Source organism: Colletotrichum costaricense (genome assembly GCF_030867565.1).
Source record: "Colletotrichum costaricense strain IMI 309622 chromosome Unknown Scaffold_24.1, whole genome shotgun sequence".
Classification (NCBI taxonomy): domain Eukaryota; kingdom Fungi; phylum Ascomycota; class Sordariomycetes; order Glomerellales; family Glomerellaceae; genus Colletotrichum; species Colletotrichum costaricense.
The window spans coordinates 636804-647312 of record NW_026848253.1 but is presented as its reverse complement, the minus strand read 5'-3'; positions in this window follow the sequence as shown (position 1 = coordinate 647312).

The following is a 10509-nucleotide window of genomic DNA, read 5'->3' as shown; positions in this document are numbered from 1 at the left end:
AGCTAAATTATAAGTTAATATTAAAAAGTATAAATTTAATATTATTATTATAAAGTACTTAGGTTTTATTATTAATACTAATAATATATAACTTAACGAGGATAAGGTCTTTATTATAAAGAACTAAAAATTATTTATATTACTTAAGGGTATCTAATTATTCCTTAGTTTTTATAATTATTATAAGAGGTTTATCCCCCCGACGGAGCAATCTGCCGGGGCCGTACTGTATATTACGTATTAAAAAAAACTAAGTATATTATACTCTATACCTAATTACTAATTAAAACTCCTAACCTTCCCCCGCTTCTAACCGTCTAAAGGGCAAGCTATACCCACTCTAACGCATATAAAACCTCTTAGTACTAGCCTGCGTAAGTAGCTAGATCCCGTATTATATACTCCTTTTTATTAAGGGTTAGGGGGCCCTTTATATATTCCCTTATATTTATAATATAACCCGTATCAGAGGGATTTCTAACTCTATAAAGCATAATTTCTAAACTAGTATCGATATATTAAATCTTAATGTCCGTATTAACCTAACTATTTATAGCGTTTATACTATTACTTAGCTAAATTCCGTATTATTAAAAAGTACTTTACTAATCCTTAGGTATACTTATATTAGCTACGATAGCTATAGTATCGAGCTAGCTAAAGAGGGTGCCCAGCCCGAGAGGGGTAGACTTATTAACGGGTATTTTTAAAGTTCTAGCCTACTAATTACTAACTATATATTAAGAGAGTAGGTTCTTATTAAGGTAGTAGTTTATATATTAATAAGTTTATTTAGTAAATTTATTTAGTAGATTTGTTTAGTTTAAATAGAAAGTAGCTTTAGGTAATATTAAAAGCGATAAAGATAAAAAGAATTTTTACGAGCTTTAGTACGAGTAATAAATATTAACCTATTTAGCCCTTTCTTTAGAAACCTTTACGTTACTATTAAAGTTCAAAACCTCTACGGTTAAGGGCCGCCTCTAACTATTACGGCCGACTATTATAGCTAACTATTATAGCTAACCTCTACTATTAACCTTTTTAACTAGTACTACCGTAAAGTAACTTACCTATCCTAAATTATATAGCGGTTTTTATATCAAAATCACTATATTACGTTAAGCGCGTACTTAGGGCATATTATATATATTATATAATTAAAAAGTATATTATATTATATAATTTCCCTTAAAAGCGTAATCCCGTTAAGGTCGATCTTTTGCGCCTATAAAGCCGGAAAAAAAACCACTATATAAGAGGTTTATAAAAGATTATAAGCGCCTAGTTAAACTACTAACAAAATTAACTAATAAAAATATACCCTTTTAATTTAATATTAATTATAATACTACGTTTAAAGTACTAAAACTAGCCTTTATAACGACGTTTATACTCTATTATTTTAAACCCGAGCTATTTATATACTTAGAAACTAATATATTAAACTTAGTATATACTAAAACCCTAGTTTAATAATAAATAAATAATAGCCTATAATACCCCGTAGCGTTTTATTTAAAAATTATAAATAGCGTAGAGCTTAACTATATTATATATAATAAAAAAATATTATTAATAGTAGTTTATTTAGAGGAGTAGTACGCAGAACTAATTAGCTATTACTAAAAGTTTGATATTATTATAAATTACTAACTACTCCTATTTTTTATAATAAAGCGTCTTTTTAATTTATAATAAGCTTACTAAACTAGCGCCCTAATTAACTTTAATTTTTAAATTAAGTATTACTTAAGGTAAGAAAATATACTTATTAACGTTCTATTAAAAAAAAACGAGGATATTAGGACTTAATAAGTATTAAAAAAGGCTAATTAAACTTAGGTCTTATTATTATTAGAGCTATTATTACTAAATATTATTATTAAACTATAAGTATTATTAAAGAACGTAGCGTAGTAACTTAAGCTCGTAATTAGGTCCTTTATACTAAAGAACGAGCTTTAGGGGTACTTACTAATTAAAAAAGTACTAAAGCTTAACTATAACTTAATAATAATATTACTTATTTTAATATAAGTATTAATAACTAAGGGCCGCGAGTATTAAAAAATTTAGGATAATAGATTATTTATAATAAATAATAAGCTCGTTATACTTAAAGAGGATAATTTATATATTATAATTATTTATAAAATATATAAATAGAGGCTCTTAATATACTTAGGGTATAATAAAGTAGTTAAAATAATTAAGTAGTAGTATTACTAACCTAGCCTTATTATAAATATATATTAGTATATTAAAAACTATTATATATACTATTATTTTTAAAAACTCTATAATAAGCCCCCGGGGGAGCTAAGGCCTCTATTTATACCTAATTATTTATAGTAATATATTTTAATAAACTTTATAATAATACCCTCTAATTAAAAAAGCTATAATATAATATACGTTATAGTTAATAAACTAAGTAAAAGAGCTATATTAATACCCTATTATAAAACTATTATTACGTAGGATATAAGTAGGATATTTTATAAATAAGTATTACTAATTTTCGGGCTACTTAAGATTATTATTTTTAATTACGGTCCTTAGTTTATATTAGATTTTTAAGGGGAGCTATATAAGCTTTATAATATTAAGCTATAGTTATTAATAATAAATTACTTATAAATAAATAGTTAAATAAAGATTTTAAATTAATATATTTTTTACGACCCTTAGTTAATTATTATTAAAATAATTAGAGTAATATATTACTTATAATAAACTTTATTTACATAGCTTAATTTAATAAAACTATAGGGCTATTATTTTATAAAGTCGAATTTAGCTACTACCCTCGACTATTTTTTAACTAAGCTATTAAAACCTAATATTTTAATTTAACTAAAAAAAAACTTAATTATACTAAGGTTTAGAAAATAGCTTAAAGTATTTACGAGGCCTAGGAGATTACTAAAAGTAATATAAGGGTTACCTAAGTAAGATATTAAAAATATACTAACTATTATTAATAGCTTAATAATTTAAAGATTAGTAATAAGGTATTTATAAATATATCTTATTAAAAAACTTAAAACGTTAATAAACTATAATAGTATTAAGCTAGCCCTTAGTTTATTATTAGTACTAGCTTAAGTAATATATAAATTATAAAACTATTTATAAAAAGTAAAACTTACTTAGTTTTTTATTTAAATAAGTTAAAAAAGGTTATAAAAGACCCCTTATTTAAATAATATTAGGACCCTTTATTACTAATCCTCTATAATTTTAATAAGCTTAAGTATAAGGTTTTATAAGTAATTAAATTATAAATATAGTATAATAAGTTATAATACTAAGCTAATTAAAAAAAGTATAACAAGGACTTTATATAATATAATATAAAGAGCTTTTATTATATACTAGCGGCTTTATAAGTATTTTATAAGTAATATTTAATAACTATAAGATTATTAAAAAACTTTATATTATAAATAAAAATAATAACTAATAATAACCCGGCCCTATTATAAATTAATAATGATATAATAATTACCCTTATTATAGGCTTATAAAAAGTAATTATAAAGGATTTAAATAGGGAATTAAGCGTTACGGATAGTACTTTTTATATTAAAAAGAGGGGTAATATTATAGTACTAAGTACTAAGCCCCTTAGTACCTAGGCCTTAAGTACTTAACAGACCCTCTATAAGTTACATAACTACTAAACCGCTAGGCCTAAAAGCCTAGCGCCCTAAATTCCGCTTATTAATCTACTTTTTCTCTTTTTACGTTAAGTTACGTCTATTAAGTTAATATAGTAGCGTTTTAACCTACCTCGGGTTCCCTTTCGTAACATTTTAATATAATACTAATAAGATCGAACTACTAAGTATATCCTCTAAAGTATCCCTATAGGTCGATAAGTTATTAATATTTTAGTATTTTAATAGTATATATTTAAAAGTAAGTAGATACTTTAATAATAATAGTAATAATAATAGCGTAATAATAATAGATAGTAAAGAAAGCGTTTTTTAATTTTAATAAAAAAAACGAGGTAATAAATATATATATATATAAGTAAAGTTAAAATAGGGTAAATATAAGGTTAGCGCTAGCTATTTTTAATAATAGTAATAATAATATCTCTAATACTACTATTATAAGCTACTATTACTTAAAGGGCCGCAAACTTAGCTAAGTAAACGGCTTATAAAGTAGTAGTATTATGCTTAATATTACTATTAATCCGTAATTATAAACTTTATAAGAGGGAAAGTTTAAAAAGGTAAAAGAATATTTAAAAAAAATAGTTTAATAAGATAGTAAGAATATTTACTAATATTATATATTAATACTATATAATTAATATTAAGAATTACCCGAGTAGCTAGTAAAAATAAAAATAAAAAATAAATAAATAAGAATATTAAAGAGAGGTTATTATTAAATAAGATAAAGAGAGAAAATAAGGGGTAATATTTAGTTAGTAAAAAGATAATTAATATATTATAATAATAAGGTTATTAATATTTTAAATTTAGTTAGTATCGATAATTAGTAAAGGCTATAGCCGGCTATAGTTAGTTATAAAGTTTTATTAAAATATATAATAAAAATACTTAATATTAACTCTAATAGACTAGCTTATTTATAAAAGTAAAAATAGCTCTTAATAAGGCGGACCGGACCCTAAAGGCAATATAATATTTATAAAATCGAACTTTTAATTATTAAAAAAGCTTTAAGAGTTAACGAGTTATTAATAACGTCTTAGTATTTTGATAAAGTATACTTTAAATAGATAATTAAATAGTAATAATAATAGTAATAATATAATAATAATAAATAATAAAAGAAGTAGCGTTTTTTAATTTTAATAAAAGAAATAAGATAATAAATATATATATATATAACGTTAGGCGCCTAATATTACCGTTAATAATCAGTAGTTATGAACTTTATAAGAGGGAAAGTTAAAAAGTTAGAAAATCTAAAAAAAAATAAGTCTATTAAGATAGTGGGAGTATTTATTAATACTATATATTAATACTATATAATTAATATTAAGAACCGCCCGAGTAACTAGTAAAGGTAGAATAAAATAAATAAATAATTGATATTAAGAACTACTTAAGTAATTAATAAAAGCAGAATATAAAATTAAATATCCTTTTAGGGTCCAGTCCGCCTTATTAGGGGCCATCTTTGCCTTTATAAGCAAGCTAGTCTATTAGGGTTAATATTAAGCGTCTTTATTACGTACTTTAATAAAACTTTATAACTAACTATAACTAGCCGTAGCCGTTACTAAAACGATCCTATTATAATATATTAATCGCCCTCTAAATAGCTAAAACCTACCTCCTATTTTCTAACTTATTTAATAATTTTAAAATATCCTTTTTAATCTTTTTAACCCTCTTATTTTATTATTATAATATTAAGGTATTAATTATACTCTATAGTTAATTAAGTATTTTATTAAGGCTATATTATTTGTTTTTTCTATTTTTTTTATTTCTACCTTTACTAGCTACTCGGGCGATTCTCGATATTAGTTATATAGTATTAATACATAGTATTAATAAATACTCTTACTATCTCGTTAGACTATTTTTTTTTAGATTTTCTACCTTTTTAAACTTTCCCTCCTATAAAGTTTATAATTACGGATTAATAGTAATATTAAGTACGATACTACTACTTTATAAGCCGCCTACTTAGCTAAGTTTACCGCCCTCTAAGTAATAGTAGCTTATAATAGTATAGTATTAGAGATGCCCTCGTTACCGTTATTAAGTATAATACTAACCTTACTAATATCTACTACGCTTTTAACTTCGATTCGTATATATATATATATTCGTTACCTCGTTTCTTTTATTAAAATCGAAAAACGCTACTTCCCTTACTATTTATCGTTATTATACTATTACTATTACTATTACTATTACTATTAAATTATCTACTTACTCTTAAATATATATTATTAAAATACTAAGACGCTAACTTATCGATCTATAGGGATACCTTAAGGGCTAGAAGTTCGATCCTATAAGTATTATACTAAAGGACCTTAAACTATAATAAGGTTATTTTAAGGAATATAAATTAAATATTATTAACTTAAAGATCCGAAATATATATATTAATATAAGTATTACCCTTATTAGTACTTAACTAATATAATATAATAGCCTCGAAATACTTAACTAACTCCCGAGTATTATTAATACTCTAAAATCGCTACGTAAAAAGAAATTAAGAAGGATTAAAAAAAAAAATCTAGAGTTATTAAAAAAAGTAAAAAGTAGGGGGTAGTTTTTAGTTATTTAGAGGGTAATTAATATACTATAATAGCGGGGTTATTATTATATATAGTAGTATCTTAAGTTTAGTTAGTATCGATAGTTAGTAACGGCTGCGGCTAGTTATAGTTAGTTATAAAGTTTTATTAAAGTATATAATAAAGATATTCGATATTAACCCTAATAGACTAGCTTGCCCGTAAAGGCGAAGATAGCCCCTAATAAGGCGGACCGGACCCTAAAGAAAAGGCTATATTATATTAATTAAGGATTAATAAGAGTAATACCTATATTAATATATATATTTTAAAATTTCAAATTAATAATATTTAATTTATATTTTTTAAAATAACCTTATTATAGTTCGGGGTCTTTTAATATAATATTAATAGGATCGAACTACTAAATAAATCCTCTAAGGTATCTTTATAAGTTAACGAGTTATTAACGTCTCGGTATTTTAATAATATATATTTAAAAATAAGTAAATAATTTAATAATAATAATAATAATAATAATAATAATAATAATAATAATAATAATAATAATAGCGTAATAGTAATAAATAATAAGGGAAGTAGCGTTTTTTAATTTTAATAAAGGAAACGAGGTAACGAATATATATATATATATATATATAGTGGTTTTTTTCCGGCTTTATAAGTATAAAAGATCGACTTTAATAAGATCACGCTTTTAAAAAAAATTATATAATATAGTATACTTTTTAACTATATAATATATATAATATATCCTAAGTACGTACTTAACGTAATATAGTAATTTTAATATAAAAACTACTATTTAATTCGGGATAGGTAAGCTACTCTCTTTAGTTACTTATTAATAATAAGCTAAGTAATATACTTATATAATAGCGCTAGTTAAAAAAGTTAATAATAAAGGTTAGCTATAATAGTTAGCTATAATAGTTGGCCGTAATAGTTAGTTATAATAGTTAGAGGCGGCCCTTAACTATAGAGGTTCTAAATTTTAATAATAATATAGAGGTTTTTAAAAAAAGGGCTAAATAAGCTAATATTTACTACTCTTTATATTAGAGCTTATAAAAATTCTTTTTATTCTTATTATTTTTAATATTACTTAAAGCTATTTTTTATTTAAACTAAATAAATTTACTAAATAAATTTATTAAATAAACTTATTAATATATAAACTACTATTTAAATAGCTAGTTAGATAACTAGTTAAGAAGTTAGTTAGTTAAAATACTATTTTAATAAGAACTTAAAAATACTTATTAATAAGTCTACCCCTCTTAAGCTAAGTACTTTTTTTAGTTAGTTTAATATTATAGTTATTATAACTAATATAAATATGCCCGAGGAGTAATAAAGTACTTTTTAACAATATAAAATCTAGTTAAGTAATATTATAAGTGCTATAAATAGCTAAGTTAATATAAATATTAAGATTTAGTATATTAATATTAACTTAGTTATAATAGTTATAATAAACGGGCTAGAGGTATATAAAGTTAAAATAATAAGTTAATATTTTAAATAGCTCTTATAGGACCCCCTAAGTAATAATAATACTTATATAAAAAAATAAATTATATTAAACTTAGTTACTTATACGGGCTAATATTAAGAGGTTTTATATATATTAAAGTAAATAAAGCTTATTTTATAAATAAGTAATAAAAAGTTAAGAGCTATTAATAAAAGGGAGATAATAGTCGATTTAGTTAACTATTTTAGTTAGTAATTAGGTATAGAGCGTATTATACTTAGTTTTTTTTAATACGTAATATATAGTACGGCCCCGGCGGATTGCTCTATCGGGGGGATATATATATATATATAAGTAAAGTTAAAATAAAATAAACATAAGGTCGGTACTAGTTATTCTTAATAATAATAATAATAATATCTCTAATACTATTATTATAAGCTATTATTACTTAAAAAGCTATAAACCTAGTTAAATAAACGGCTTATAAAGTAATAATATTGTACTGAATATCGCTATTAATTTATAATTATAAACTTTATAAGCCCTTTAGGGTCCGGTCTACCTCATTAGGGGCTATTTTTATTTTTATAAATAAGCTAGTCTATTAAGGTTAATATTAAGTATTTTTATTATATACTTTAATAAAACTTTATAATTAACTATAGCCGGCCGTAGCCGTTACTAACTATTAATATTAACTAAACTTAAGATATTATTAATAACCCTATTATTATAATATATTAATCGCCCTTTAAATAGCTAAAAACTACCCCTTATTTTCCGCCCTATTTAATAATTTTAAAATATCCTTTTTAATTTTTTTTATCTTATTTTTATATTACGTTTTTAAAGTATTAATAATATTCTAGACTTAGTTAAGTATTTTAAAGTTATTATATTATATAAGTTAAGTACTAATTAAGGTAATAGTTATATAGTAGTTTTTTTTCCGGCTTTATAAGTATAAAAGATCGACCTTAACGGGATTACACTTTTAAAAAAAATCATATAATATAGTATACTTTTTAATTATATAATACGCATAATATATCCTAAGTACGTACTTAATATAATATAATAATTTTAATACGAAAATTACTATTTAATTTAGAATAAGTAAGCTACCCTGCGGCGGCGCTAATTAGAAAGGTTAATAATAAAAGTTAGCTATAATAATTAGCTATAATAATTAGCTATAATAGTCGGCCGTAATAATCAGAGGCAGCCTTCCTTAATTATAAAGGTTCTAAACTTTAATAATAATATAGAGGTTTCTAAAAAAAGGGCTAAATAAGTTAATATTTACTACTTTTTAGAGCTCGTAAAGATTCTTTTTATTCTTATTATTTTTAATATTACCTAAAGCTACTCTCTATTTAAACTAAATAAATTTACTAAATAAATCTACTAAACAAATCTACTAAATAAACTTATTAATATATAAACTATTATTTTAATAAGAACTTATTCTATTCTTAGTATATAGTTAATAATTAATAAGCTAAAGATACTCGTTAATAAGTCTACCCCTTTTAAACTAAGCGCCCTCTTTAACTAGCTTAATACTATAGCTATTATAACTAACGTAAATATACTTAAAAAATAATAAAATACTTTTTAATAATATAGAATTTAGCTAAGTAATATTATAAGCGCTATAAATAGCTAGGCTAATATAAATACTAAGATTTAGTATATTAACGCTAGCCTAGTTATAATAACTACGATAAATAAATTAAAAATATATAAAGTTAGAGTAATAAGTTAGTACTTTAAATAGCTCTTATAAAACCTCCTAAATAATAATAATACTTATATAAAAGAATAGATTATACTAGACCTAGCTACTTACGTAAGCTAGTATTAAGAGGTCCTATATGTGTTAAAGTAAATAAAGCTCGCTTTATAAGCGGGTAGCGAAAGGTTAGGAGCTATTAATAAAAGGGAGATAATAGTTGAGTCGGTTAACTACTATTTTAATTAGTAGTTAGGTATAGAGCGTATTATACCTAGTTTTCTTTAATACGTAATATATAATACGGCCCCGGCGGATTACTCTATCGGGGGGAAGGTAATAGTTATATTAATATACTTTTTTTTAATCTTTAAAATAATAATATTTAATCCGTATTTTTTAAAATAATCGTATTATAATTCGGGGTCCTTTAGTATAATATTTATAAAACTAAACTTCTAATTATTAAAGAAGTCCTAAGGGTCGATAATAACTAAGTATTTCGGTATTTTAATAATATATATTTAAAAATAAGTAAACGATTCGATAGTAATAGTAATAGGGTAATAGTAATAAAGTAATAATAATAAATAGTAAGGGAAGCGTTTTTTAACTTTAATAAAGGAAATAAAGTAATAAATATATATATATATATATATATACGAGTTAAAGTTAAAAAATATTAAAGTAAATATCGTATTTATAGAGGTTAATATTATTTAATAATAGTAATAAGGGTATTTCTAATACTACCGTTATGAGCTATTATATTTAAAAAAATAGTTAATTTAGCTAGGTACGCGGTAGGTTTATAAAATAGTAATATTAAGTACTTAATATTATTATTAATAATCCGTAGTTATAAACTTTATAAGAAGGAAAGTTAAGGAAAATTTGAAAAAATAGTTTATTAAAATAGTAATAGTATTTATTTTTATTATATATTTTTATTATATAATTAATATTAAGAACTACCTAAGTAGCTAGTAAAAGTAGAATATAAAAATAAATAAACTAGTA